Source organism: Lissotriton vulgaris, chromosome 3_1, assembly GCF_964263255.1.
Source record: "Lissotriton vulgaris chromosome 3_1, aLisVul1.2, whole genome shotgun sequence".
In the NCBI taxonomy this organism is placed as follows: domain Eukaryota; kingdom Metazoa; phylum Chordata; class Amphibia; order Caudata; family Salamandridae; genus Lissotriton; species Lissotriton vulgaris.
Window position 1 is genome coordinate 1,751,113,542 of NC_141689.1, and position 13,601 is coordinate 1,751,127,142.

A 13,601-nucleotide genomic window follows, 5' to 3' on the forward strand; every position below is an offset into this window, starting at 1 on the left:
CGCCACAATGTGCAGTTTCCGGCAATTAAGTGCCTTGCCAGGCAATTAAGTACCAGGACTGGCACCGGAGAACACCGGCTCAAATTAATCATTGGTCTGATGAGCCCTTTGCATTTACCTGCGCTCTTTTAGAGGTCTATGAAGTCTTTGAGCAGCATTTCTAAGCTTCCCCCAATACTGACATGTTAGAATCTGCTGATGAAGGGCAAAACTCCAGAAACTCATGTATACAGACAGCATATGGGTATAAAATCATAGAATTATTTACTCACGATCTACTTTAAAGTTGTTACAAGCATTTTATCTTACTGCAGTGGAATGCCGTGCGCCAATTTTTATAGTTAGCAAAATCTCAGGATTCCAAATTGGTAAAGGAGTCAACAGCGCGTGGTGTGATCCTGGGAAGATTGCTGTAAGTTGGCCCTTGGTGCGCCTCATGCAGGGGTGATCAACATAGGTCTACGAGGGAAGATTCCAATCCTGATTTTTAGAAAATCACACTGAAAGGAAATTCTAGAGACTAAATGTATATTAAAATCATGTGCATAGCAGTATGTGACTATTTTGAAAAAATTGGCGTGGACCTGTTTCTCCTCGACCTATGATGGGCACCCCTGGTTGAAGGCATTTGTGCAATGTGTTCACGAGCCATTGTGCACGTGAGCTGCCAGCTTCCCTGGCACGGAGGCCCATTTACAGCAAGGTAGTGCCTGTCAGCAAGCTGTCAGTCACACTGATCGCCAGAGGGAAGGTCCAAGCTAGAAACAAAAGTGCGGAGGTTGCTCCAAGGACACTTGGATAATTCTCAGTGTGTGTAGCAAGGAACCTGAGTCCCTGCGGAGTGTCGGGAAACAACAGCTCAGCTCCAAGGAGGCGGCGGGAAACTGTATCCGAAAACAACAATAACAGCAGATAATGCGGTACTTGGCCTGCACCGAGGCCTGGGCTTCAAGGGCGCCGGGATTGACAGCTGTCGCCAGATGAGATATCTCTATTTCTGCTGCCGCCGTCCCTGTTTGGTGAACGCAATTTGCAGTGTTTTGTGTACCTAAGAAGCACATAAAACAGAAGCTCCTGAACTAGCAGGAACCCTGTCTATGGACAGGAAGGCTGCACAGGCCCGAGTGTTACTGCTGGCCTGGTGGCACTTCCCATACCGTGCAAATCACATGATGTGATGATGATTTACAGAAAGATTACCACACCGCTGGCGCTTTGGCTTTCATGATGGATTTAATTTCTTTTGAGCAAGTACGTCAGAATCAGATACTTTAGAGTAGACAGACTGGGGTTAAAATAAATTAAGCAAAGGCAAGGCAAGGCCATGCCCTTCGGCAGGCTCGGAGCATTGCACTGCACACGGTGCCCTGCCCGACACCGGTGGCATGATTGCTGGGGCCTCATTTCTGAGGCCTCTGAGGCTCTGACACAGTTCAGGTGACAGTCGACAAGTGCCAGTAAAAGCAGCATTTTATTTTATTACTCACTGTGTTGTGGCACTGTCAGGACTGCCTTATTAGGAGGCCTGCTGCTGCTTCATGTCGTGTTAACTGGTGCTGCCATGCTGGTGACTCGTGCAATACATGTGTGGTGGGGAGTAGTCTACCGTCCCTGGAATAAAGAAAGGTTACGCACTGCCCACTGCCACAGTCCCCTACCCACAAACAAGCAAGCAAATAAAAAAGCCTAGTCTAAATCTTTTTTACATTTTTGATTTTTGACTAATTTTTTAATTAAAATGAATAGTTTTAATCCTGAGACTGCTAATCAAAATCGTAATGGTTCAAATAGACGAAAGTGTCTTGGGGCCCGATGTAGGTGTCCATTTACCGGCCGGTAACGGCCGAATTCGGCCTTTACCGACCGGTAAATGGGTTTTCAGATGTTGGGGGCCTATATTTTACCGATTCTATAAATTTACCGGAGCGGTAAATTTACAGAATCGGTAAAATACCGAATCGGTATATTTACCGATTCAGTAAATCCACATGTAGGTGGCACTCCTAAGAGTGCCACAGGCCCTTAAGAATCGGTATTTTACCACCCAATCCTATTGGGTGGTAAAATACCGAATTCAGGTGTGCATGCACATCTGTGCATACACACCTGTGCAATGTGACACACAGACATGCCCTTAGGGCATGTCTGTGTGCCACATGGCACACATGCCTGTATTTGGGGTGCTAGAGGGTGTCAAAGTGACACCCCCTGCACCCTTGCTGAAATCGGTATTTACCGATTCGGTAAATACCGATTCGGTAATGCACATTGATTCCTATGGGCTTCAATGCCCATTGGAATCAATGGGCATTACCGAATTGGTATTTACAGAATCGGTAAATACCGAATCTTAACGATTCGGTATTTACCGATTCTCCATTACCTACACCCCCCCCTCTATTTTACCTCTTCTTAATTACCGATTCGGTATCATTCGGTATTTAAGAAGTGGTAAAATTTACTTACCTACATCGGGCCCTAAATGTTTGCTTTATATGAGTTCTTATATGTGCACTTGTCCTGTTGGTGTTATTAATATTTGTGCCTAAGTTTATGTTTATTCAGAAACCTACTAATGAATTAATTGGTACTACTACAGAACTTACTCAAATTTTTAAGGATGATACTGAAACAGGTATTAGGAAACCAGGAGGGGATAATTTACACCAAGATAAATCTAATAATGATTTTTCTTTGAATGTTTACACTAAACTTCTTTACAAGTATGTCAATAATATGAATGCAAGAGATTGTTATGCGTGCTTGCAACTACCATCATCTGTGTCAGAGGGGGTGACTTATCACCATCTCCTGTTAACATATGGGATTTCTTGTAGTGTACTTACCAGCTCATTCTATGGCAAGGAGCAGTTTCAATTCTACTACTCTAACTATGATTTAGTATTTTCAGAAGTTCCTATTAAGAAGAATATGAATATAGTGTATTTGTCTAGGAATGCAGAGTATATGGGAGAGTTATTTCACTCGTATAACCCAATTGATACTGTATATGCACACCATAATACCCTGACAAGTAGTTTACATAGTGTAGAGATAGAATTTATACATAGTGTAGAAGATAGACAAGAAGATTTAAAAAAAATCTTTAGAACGGAAAAGTAGAGTACCTCCTGGGCACATAGGATGGGTGAGTACAAAAAGGTGAGACTAATGCTGCAAAGATTCTGGATTGGCATCAAAAGGGAAAGCTTTGCTTGCTAAGACAAAAGACCGAGTATAACAATTACTTCATGGGTTCCGGTGAGTGTGAACGTACCTTTTTAATTACATGGACTTGGGGATTTAGAGGTGAATCTTACCCAGTGTTTCTAGGGGTTTAATTTGTTTGTGGTAAAAATGCTTATTATAAGTTGCCTAAACATTGGTATGGGTGTTGTTATGTAGGGATAGTCTTTCCAAAAATCTACCATGTGAATGATCATGGAACCAATGAAAAGAAACTAACACAGAGTAAAAGGGGAATAGGTGCTGCAGAAATTATGGTAGATATTGTTGCTGCATTAATACCTTCAGTGATGTGATTTTGAATTCACATAAAATTAGAAAATTATCTACAGTAGTTGATTGCGTATTGACAGATACTGCTGGTGGGTTCTTGATGATTGATACTGAAATGGTTGCTATAAGATCAATGGTTTTGCAGAATCTATTTGCTCTTGATGTATTACTGGCAAATGAGGGCGGAGTCTGTAGTATGCTAAAAATTCAACAATGTTGCGCTTATATTGAGTAAGGCTTTTTCTTCTATGGGCAATTGGTTTGCAGCATTTGGTAATAGTTTAGCTTAGCTGTTGCAAATGCAAAAAGTAGGAAATGCAGTGAAGAGGCAAGAAAAGAAGGAGAGACAATATAGAATTAAAAGATAGAAAGTGTGCTCATTATGAAGTACTAAAGAATAAACAGATGAAAACAAGAGCATTCTAAAATTCATACAGATTGTTATCAGATTATATGGATTGTATGTTGGCTTGATTCGCCATCAGAGGTGGAATTGATGGAGCATGATTATTTTTAAATGATTCTGCTTGGTCAATTCTTGCTCATTCATTGAAAATGACTAAACTGTACTCATGAAATTGTTAACGTTTTGTGTCTTGTCACATCTAGGGAGAGGCTTATAAAAACTGCATCGTAAAAGCACGCAGAAGGGTTTTTATTATTTTTGCTTAATAAAATAGGTTTGAGACTACATTTTTGTGTTAAAAGAAAAGGAGAAAATTGCAAAGTTAATGATATATACATAGAGATAACTAATGCAAAAGAGATAAACATGGTTAGTACATTTAGAGAAATAATGTTGAAAAATCCATTAATTAAAAGTTTTCTGCTAATAATGTTATTTCCTATTACACAAGAAATTTGAAAATGCAGAATGTTATTATGAAATATTAGTGAACATTATGAGATTATTAAGATTCCTTTAATGAGCTTTTCACACTTATGAGATTACCTTTATTCTTTAAACTGACTTAGTTAATATTCTTACATTGAGAAATATGGTGGTTTGCTTGCATTGCTTGCTATGTAGGCCTCAATTTCTCTTCTGACATTTATTATTGCACGTCTCACTAATGTGTTCTGTCCTTCATTATTTCCTTTTCTTTCACTAGAAAGGCTGCCCTGATTATTCAGCAGCGAATGTTATCGTGGAAACTATGTTTTCCTCTGCTTGAAATGTCCATTTGTTGAATAGATTATGATGTATTTGTTGCAAACCGATTCAGAAGTAAATTCTAGAAGTATCGAATATGCTTCCTAATTGTGAGGAGAAATACTTTTTCATCTTCTTGGTGGATGGTTGAATAAAAAACAATGGATCATGTGAGGGTGTTGTACGTATTGAGATTGAAAATAGTCATTCTAGGATCACACCATGAGAGACCTGACCAATGAGATGTGTGAAAACTGAGCAAAGGACACTTTATGGGATGTAACCAAGAAAAGTTTGAGGTTTAATTGCCCCATGAAAAAAGATGTGGGGGCAAGCTGTTTCCTGCAACTCCTGAGCACGACTTTCTGTCAGTCTGAACTGATTTCCTCTTGAGCTGAACTTTCTCGATTATCGCCTGTATTTTGTCAACTGGTGAAATTGTGCAGGCCAAAAAATGTCAACCGAAGGGTTTGATTTCCTTGACTATAGCACGCTGGACTTTAGTTATCCTGACTTGCGCTGTATAACTACAACCGACTCTTGGTTCGTATGATTCCTGAAATTGCATATTCTGAATTGCAATCTATGTACTTTCTTTCTTACTCTCTCTTTACCCTCCCATCGCGCATTTGATTTTAAATGTATTTGCGCAAACTACTGTCGAGCTGAGAATTATCTGCATTACATTTGTAAGACTGATCATTAAATGTTCTAAACCTATTTTGCATAATAACCATTCCATTAATAAAATGTAGATAAAAGTACCTTGATGAATAATTTGAGTTTGTGGTTCTTTATTGATGAATTATTGACAGTAATTATTGGTTATTATTGATAAGCTAGGCAATTCTTCCATACAGATCCTCATGAAGGACTGCCAGCTGTCTCTAATTTACCTGAGTCCCTATTAGCTCTTCTTCAAAGATCTATCAAGAGATATTATGGTTAGTAAGAGGTTTTTGAGTTTCTATGGGCTAAACTCTAGGGCCCTTATTTATGAAGAGCTTGCGCCGTCAATGCGTAAAAAATAATGACGCATCGTCGGCGCAACTCATGCGCCATATTAATGAAATGATGCATCTCCGACAATGCGTCACTTTCAGCCCTCTGCCTCGGAAAAACCACTGCGTCAAAATACCCTGCGCCACGTAAGTATTAATTTATGCAAGGTGGGCGTTACCCTGGAAAAACCAGCGCAAATGTGACGCATCCACATTTATGACTTTTCCCACTTTTGATGCATCCGTAGCTGAAATGGCGCAGCGTCGCGGTTGCGTCAGAATTGGTGCACCTGCAAAACGGACGCGCAGGAAATGACGCATCGGCACATATAAAGAGGAGAGGAGGCCAGAGTGGACATTGCTGCAACTATCCCCACACCATGGAGGTGGTAATGCTGCGACTAGCTGCCAGAAGGAGACGACTAGCACCAGGAATCCCACCACACCCCCCGCCCCACAAAATCACCACCCCCCAAAGGCAACACCGGAGAAAGGAGCGATTATTCCGTCAAAGGAGCGTCCTGAGATGCCTCAGGGATGAGGAGGTCATAAGTCTATTTCGCCTCAAGAAGCAGACCATATAAAATCTACTACGACTCATTGGACCAAGGTTAGAGGTAACAACCAACAGGCCTACCAACATACCGCCACAGGCAAAGCTCCTGGCTGTGTTGCATATGCTAGCGTTGGGCTCCTTCCAAACAACAGTTGCCAAAGTGGCTGGAATCCCAGCCAGCTTTCTCATCATTCCTACCCACTGTCCTGGATGCCATCATCCATCTGACACCCCGCTACCTCTGTTTCCCCAACAACCCACAACAGCAGATGGAGATCAATCAAGGATTCTATGATATAGCAGGCTTACCCCATGTGCTGGGTGCCATCGACTGTACACATGTGCAATTGGTACCTCCAGCAGCAACTGCACATTTGTACATAAATCGAAAACATACTTATTCAATCAATGTACAGGCCATTGTGGATCCCCGTGGACTATTTACAAATGTGCTGGCCAAATACCCTGGCAGTGTACATGATGCCTTCATATTCCGGAACTGCATCATAAATGACCGCTTCAAGAATGGCCAGTATGGCAATGGCCTACTTGTAGGTAAGCAAAAGAGTATGATACAATGTACCATCCATGCTGCCATACTGGTAATATTGCTTTAATGACCCTTTAATGAGGTAATGGATGGAATAATGCTGTACTAGTATATACATATACATAAATATAAGGTCATGTAGAGGCATATAGGGAGTCAATGCATGTCCTTCCAAATATGTGTCCATTTACAAGCATAAATATGTGCTAAAGGTGTCTTGCATGTGAGTCACTGGGTGTGTTCTCTGCAACATCCATGCCCAATGGACACTGCCATATGAAATATTGCCCACAACATATGGCCTGTAGTTTACCAGAACCATTTCAAACATTTCATTGTACCTTCTCATTTTTTTCACTAAAGCTGACCAGGGATATGGCATCCAGCCGTGGGTCATGACACCTTACGGAAAACCACAGTCGCCACAGGAAGTAGCCTACAACCAAGCACATTACAGGACAAGGAACATTGTTGAACAAGCATTTGGTCTGCTGAAGGCCAGGTTTAGGCGCTTGGACAAGTTTGGTGGACGTATGTTGTATTCACCGCAGACAGTGTACAAAATAATATTGGCATGTGCAATACTGCACAACACATGTGTGCTCACAAAAGTTCCCTGGGATGAGGAACCTGAAATAAATCCGCAAATGCCGGAGAATGACCAGGAGGATGGCCATGCTCCAGCAAACCAAAGCACAGCAGCAGGCATCCGCAGACGTGCCAACATAGTGTGTAATTTGTTTTAATAATGTGAAAAATAACATTATCATTATGCATCTTGATTTTTGTTCACACAAATAAAAATACATCATCCAACCTTTTCTAGCTTGTGCATGATTATTTCTTAAAAACTTTACACTGCAAGTTGCATGACAATCTCATATGTGGAGTATATACATGACAATGACTCTCATGTCTGGAGGTTGACATCAGACATACATCAGGCCGCACATCCATTTACATTGTACTGCCTTGCAATTTCACTTGCAATAGCCACACTCAAGAGTGTGTAGCCAACACAGGTACCCTGGCACCATAGTGCATGTGTGTCTGTGTGCAGGGTATGAATGCACATGTGTATGAAGGTGACCCTTCCTGTACAAAAATATACCTCCATGCAACACAGCAACCATAGTGCAGGTAGGCAGGCCGGCCATTGTGCGTCAGCGCACATGAAAAGCACAGAAATCTCCTGAATGTCATAGATACAGCACGTTCCCGCCCTATTTGCTTGCTGTAGGGAAGTGCAGCAGGAATGCATGCTGTAATTTTCTACGCGAAAACATCATAAATGAGGTCCTAAATTCACAATTGTCAATAAGCAACATTTACCATCCAGATTTTGGGGTGCACAAAATGAAAAAGCACAGGTTTAGATGAGCCCACATAATGAAATCACACAGCAGGAAAAATCATAAAAATATACTTGTATGTTGCAAAGTCATGTTGAAACAAAATAAATAATAGGACAAACATTACATTCATTACTATGTTACACAGTGGATGTGAGCCAAAATATCACCATCCATGAAAAAGTAGCCCTCAGTACTCACCCAAGTTTGCATATTAGAAAAAATGGGGCAGGCACATAAATGAAGTTGGTGTATCATACTTCATAATCTTATCCATGCATTCCTGACTCTACGCACAAAAGTGACGTTAGGTCTGCATACGTCAGAATCTGACTCTACGCACTAAAGGACATATTGATCCCATACATTCCTGACTCTAGGCACAAATGTGACGTTAGGTCTGCCTACGTCAGAATCTGACCCATGCATTCCTGACTCTAGCCACAAAAGTGACGTTAGGTCTGCATACGTCAGAATCTGACCCATGCATTCCTGACCCTACCCACAAAAGTGACGTTAGGTCTGCATACGTCACGATCTGACACATGCATTCCTGACTCTAGGCACAAATGTGACGTTAGGTCTGGCATACGTCAGAATCGGACCCATGCATTCCTGACTCTACGCACAAAAGTGACGTTAGGTCTGCATACATCAGAATCTGACCCATGCATATCTGACTCTACGCACAAAAGGACGTATTGATCCCATGCATTCCTGACTCTAGGCACAAATGTGACGTTAGGTCTGCCTACGTCAGAATCTGACCCATGCATTCCTGACTCTAGCCACAAAAGTGACGTTAGGTCTGGATACGTCAGAATCTGACCCATGCATTCCTGACTCTAGGCACAAAAGTGACGTTAGGTCTGCATACGTCAGAATCTGACCCATGCATTCCTGACTCTAGGCACAAAAGTGACGTTAGGTCTGCATACGTCAGAATCTGACCCATGCATTCCTGACTCTAGGCACAAAAGTGACGTTAGGTCTGCATACGTCAGAATCTGACCCATGCATTCCTGACTCTAGGCACAAAAGTGACGTTAGGTCTGCATACGTCAGAATCTGACCCCTGCATTCCTGACTCTACACACAAAAGTGACGTTAGGTCTGCATACGTCAGAATCTGACCCATGCATTCCTGACTCTACGCACAAAAGTGACGTTAGGTCTGCATGCGTAAGAATCTGACCTATGCATTGCTGACTCTAGGCACAAAAGTGACGTTAGGTCTGCATACGTCAGAATCTGACCCATGCATTCCTGACTCTAGGCACAAAAGTGCCGTTAGGTCTGCATACGTCAGAATCTGACCCATGCATTCCTGACTCTGCGCACAAAAGTGACGTTAGGTCTGCATACGTCAGAATCTGACCCATGCATTCCTGACTCTACGCACAAAAGTGACGTTAGGTCTGCATACTTCAGAATCTGACCCATGCATTCCTGACTCTAGGGACAAAAGTGACGTTAGGTCTGCATACGTCAGAATCTGACCCATGCATTCCTGACTCTAGGCACAAAAGTGACGTTAGGTCTGCATACGTCAGAATCTGACCCATGCATTCCTGACTCTAGGCACAAAAGTGACGTTAGGTCTGCATACGTCAGAATCTGACCCATGCATTCCTGACTCTAGGCACAAATGTGACGTTAGGTCTGCATACGTCAGAATCTGACCCTTGCATTGCTGACTCTAGGCACAAAAGTGACGTTAGGTATGCATACATCAGAATCTGACCCATGCATTCCTGACTCTACGCACAAAAGTGGCGTTAGGTCTGCATACGTCAGAATCTGACCCATGCATTCCTGACTCTATGCACAAAGACGTATTGATCCCATGCATTGCTGACTCTAGGCACAAAAGTGACGTTAGGTCTGCATACGTCAGAATCTGACCCATGCATTCCTGACTCTAGGCACAAATGTGACGTTAGGTCTGCATACGTCAGAATCTGACCCATGCATTGCTGACTCTAGGCACAAAAGTGACGTTAGGTCTGCCTACGTCAGAATCTGACCCATGCATTCCTGACTCTACGCACAAAAGTGACGTTACACAAGGCCCAAAAGTGACTTTGGTCATCATATGTCATAGTCTGACTCAGCTGAATATACTAACACCACAAATTTAGGCACAAACATTTTGTGTGCCTGTTGAGACACTTTCATGCTAAGCGTAAACACGCATCTTGTGCCCAGAGTCAAAAATACAGCAGTAAATATATGCAACAACATTGACAGATAAAAACAGCAATGCGCCATTAATGGATTGTGACACATGCCAATAATGTTGCATCTTCTAAAACTGGTCGCACCTTAAGGGGAAAATATGTCATCAGTCAGCCATGCTTCAAAATAACGATGCGACATAATAATGATTTGTTCGCATGACAATAATGACGCATCGGCGATAACTGGTCGCACGTAAGAGTAAATATTTAATTAGTGTACCATGCTTCAAATCAACGATGCGACATAATTAGGTTTTATTCGCATACCAATAATGACGCATCGTCCGAAACGAGTCGCATCGCAACAGGAAATGATGTAACCAGCCTGCCATGCTCACAAACAGGAAGTTAATTCCAACTTTCACTTTCTATTTCACTCCTTTGTCGTCTCTGGCAGGTGTAGGAGTGTGTTTGGCAATTGCTTGAGAGTTGTGTCCTGTCCTGAAGTTGTTTTTCAGTGTCTGTCTTGCTTACTGTCTCAAAATTGTCTCTGTACTGTTGTGTATTGTCTAGCTGTCTGTTGTGTGTAAAGGGGTGTCTGTCTGTTTAGGGGTTTTAATAATTAGCAATAGGGGGATTAGTGTTCTGTTTAGGGGTTTTAATAGTTAGTAATAGGGGGATTAGTGTTTTGTTTTGGGGTTTTAATAGTAATAGGGGGATTCCTGTTAAGTCAAAAAAAATGTTGTAGCTTTCACACAGCGTGGCTTGTGCTTTGTCACAATACCACCCAGGTCCAGGAACCTCACTGAGCAGGAGTTTGGGGGGCTACTGTGGCTGATAGTCCACTACCTCCCAAATATGATTGGGAGTGGAGGCAGGGTACTGCTGGGTTACCCAACCCAAGAAAGAAAGCTGAGATGGGAGAGGGTGCGGTACCAAATGTCAAGAATCTTTGGAGTGGACAGGACCCTCAGACAGTACAAACATTGCTAGGCTGATATCATCAACCGTGAGCAGGATCTCCTGGACCACCTTGGAATTGAGGTTGACAGAACAATTGGTAAGTGAACTTACATTAATTTAATGTATTAACAGGTGTTTTCTAAGGTTACGCGATTCCATTTTTAAACAACAGGGGCCTCACTGACGAGCCCATTGCGCCGCTGTAACATCAGATTTAGTGACGTTCTGATAACGCACAAGCCTGAGTGATATTTATCATGCTGGACTATGCCACTCATTGAGGCATAATGCTGCATGATAAATATCCGCCCTTTCAAAGCATTGTTCTGTGTCAAAGGGGCGTGCAATGGGTGTTGTTTGGGCTTTCTACACCAACATCCATGGCCTTTTGTCACTGCTCCAGGGGCCTTATTTATGAAGGCCTTGCGACGCCGGAGCGTCACTTATTAACATGTGCAAAAGTGACGCACCGGCGGCGCAATGCCTTTAAAAATAAGGCCACAGATGTATGAGTCTGAGGCAGTGCAAAAAGCACATGCCTGCCCTGGGGAGGTGTAAGTGAGGCGCAACGGGGAGTAAAGTCTTCATGTATCCATGTATTTCATATTTCCCTGTGTGCAGCTGCATTGTGCAGCACACAGCAAAAAATGTCAATGCAGTATCTGACCATTGATGTACAGGAAGGTATCCCATACGGTACAAAAAACTTCTTCCAAGCAACACAGCCACCCTTGCATCATGGTGCAAAAGGTATTGTCCTACTGCATGACAGCAGTTTGTGAGCAAGGCCAGGGAAAGGCACAAAGATGCAACCTTAAGGGAACAACATGTTCCATCATGGTATATCATATGTATGCATGATGGATTGTTGCTATAATATTTCACGCACTGACAATATTCTATTAATAATGGGCCAAAACATCCAAAGTAGTGCATAACATCGACAGCAGCTTGGATGCAGACTTCATGCTCCCCCTCTATCACACACTGTAGGCCCTGTACATACAGTAATAATCTGCAGGGACATCACCTCAGAGGAGTATATGTCTGCCAGCATCACAAGTAACCTTGTAGTGGTTCTAAATCTCTCCACAAACGGGTTTGTATGTGTATTTCACTATACACAATGTGCTACATTACCATCTGTATGCAGCGAAGATGCACAAGTGTCAACTGAGTGCAAACCATACAATGCCTTCATTCATTCATCATGACTGTGTGCAGGAAGGATCACTTTTAATTGCTTGTATTCTACACAATGACTGGATGTACACTAACTAGTTGTGACGTTAAATGCAGTGCAGAATGGAAAACAAAATGAATAAAAAAATACATTTATGCAATAATGTGCATGCATGATGGCATACCATGGGCTGAGTAAGGTTTGTTAGCATACCCAAACATAGGATTCATCATACAGCTGGGATTACGTCCGGGCACATGTTTGATGTGCTTAAACAACAACATCAATACAAATGATAGGCCACTATTGTGCTTAGTCACGTGTGAAAGAGGCACACATCTACAAGGCCTGGAAAAGTGTATGTAATGTTAATCCCATGTACACATGTACATGGTGTACTTGCACACAGATCAATGTGTATGTGTGTAATTGCATGTTGCTTGCAGTTGTTGTCACAATGCACATATCAATGAAGCTGACACACTGACACATCTAAGGGTGCCAGTACATCTGGGAATGATCAATAAACAAATGCTAAGCCATGTGTACAATAGGGAGTTCAAACTTCTCTAAAAGGCCACTTAAATTCCACAATTGGTTTAATAGATATGGCGGATATTTGCATTTTGTTGGTGTGTGACGCATTATTCTGCTGGCACATCTGTGAATTCTCAGATGTTCACATTCACCATTGTACCAACGTCCCCCATAAAAGCACAATCACATACATCTACACAATGCAAACATATTTGCAATATGGGATAAGTGTGCATGTATTTGGCAAATGCCATCTCAATGTGACACCACAAACAAGGGAGCACATGTGTGTTATACATGCAGTGGAAGAGTGTGCTTCACATGTGAAGCACTTAGCCAGAGACTGTTGTACGAATCAGGTAGCCTCATGGGACGCAACGTAAGCCGATGTTGAAGATACCAGTGACTCTCATGTAATATCTGTACTGTGTTGAAATATGCAACATACGCTGAGAATCTGGTCTATTGTCTTTCCCTTGTAGGTGGTCCACCACCATACACAAGGGATGAGGTGGAGTTGTTCAAGAATCCTAAGGCCACTGGTGAGTGTGAAATCATTTCTATCTTTGTCTGTATGCTTACAATGTCTCCTCATGCATGCCTTGTA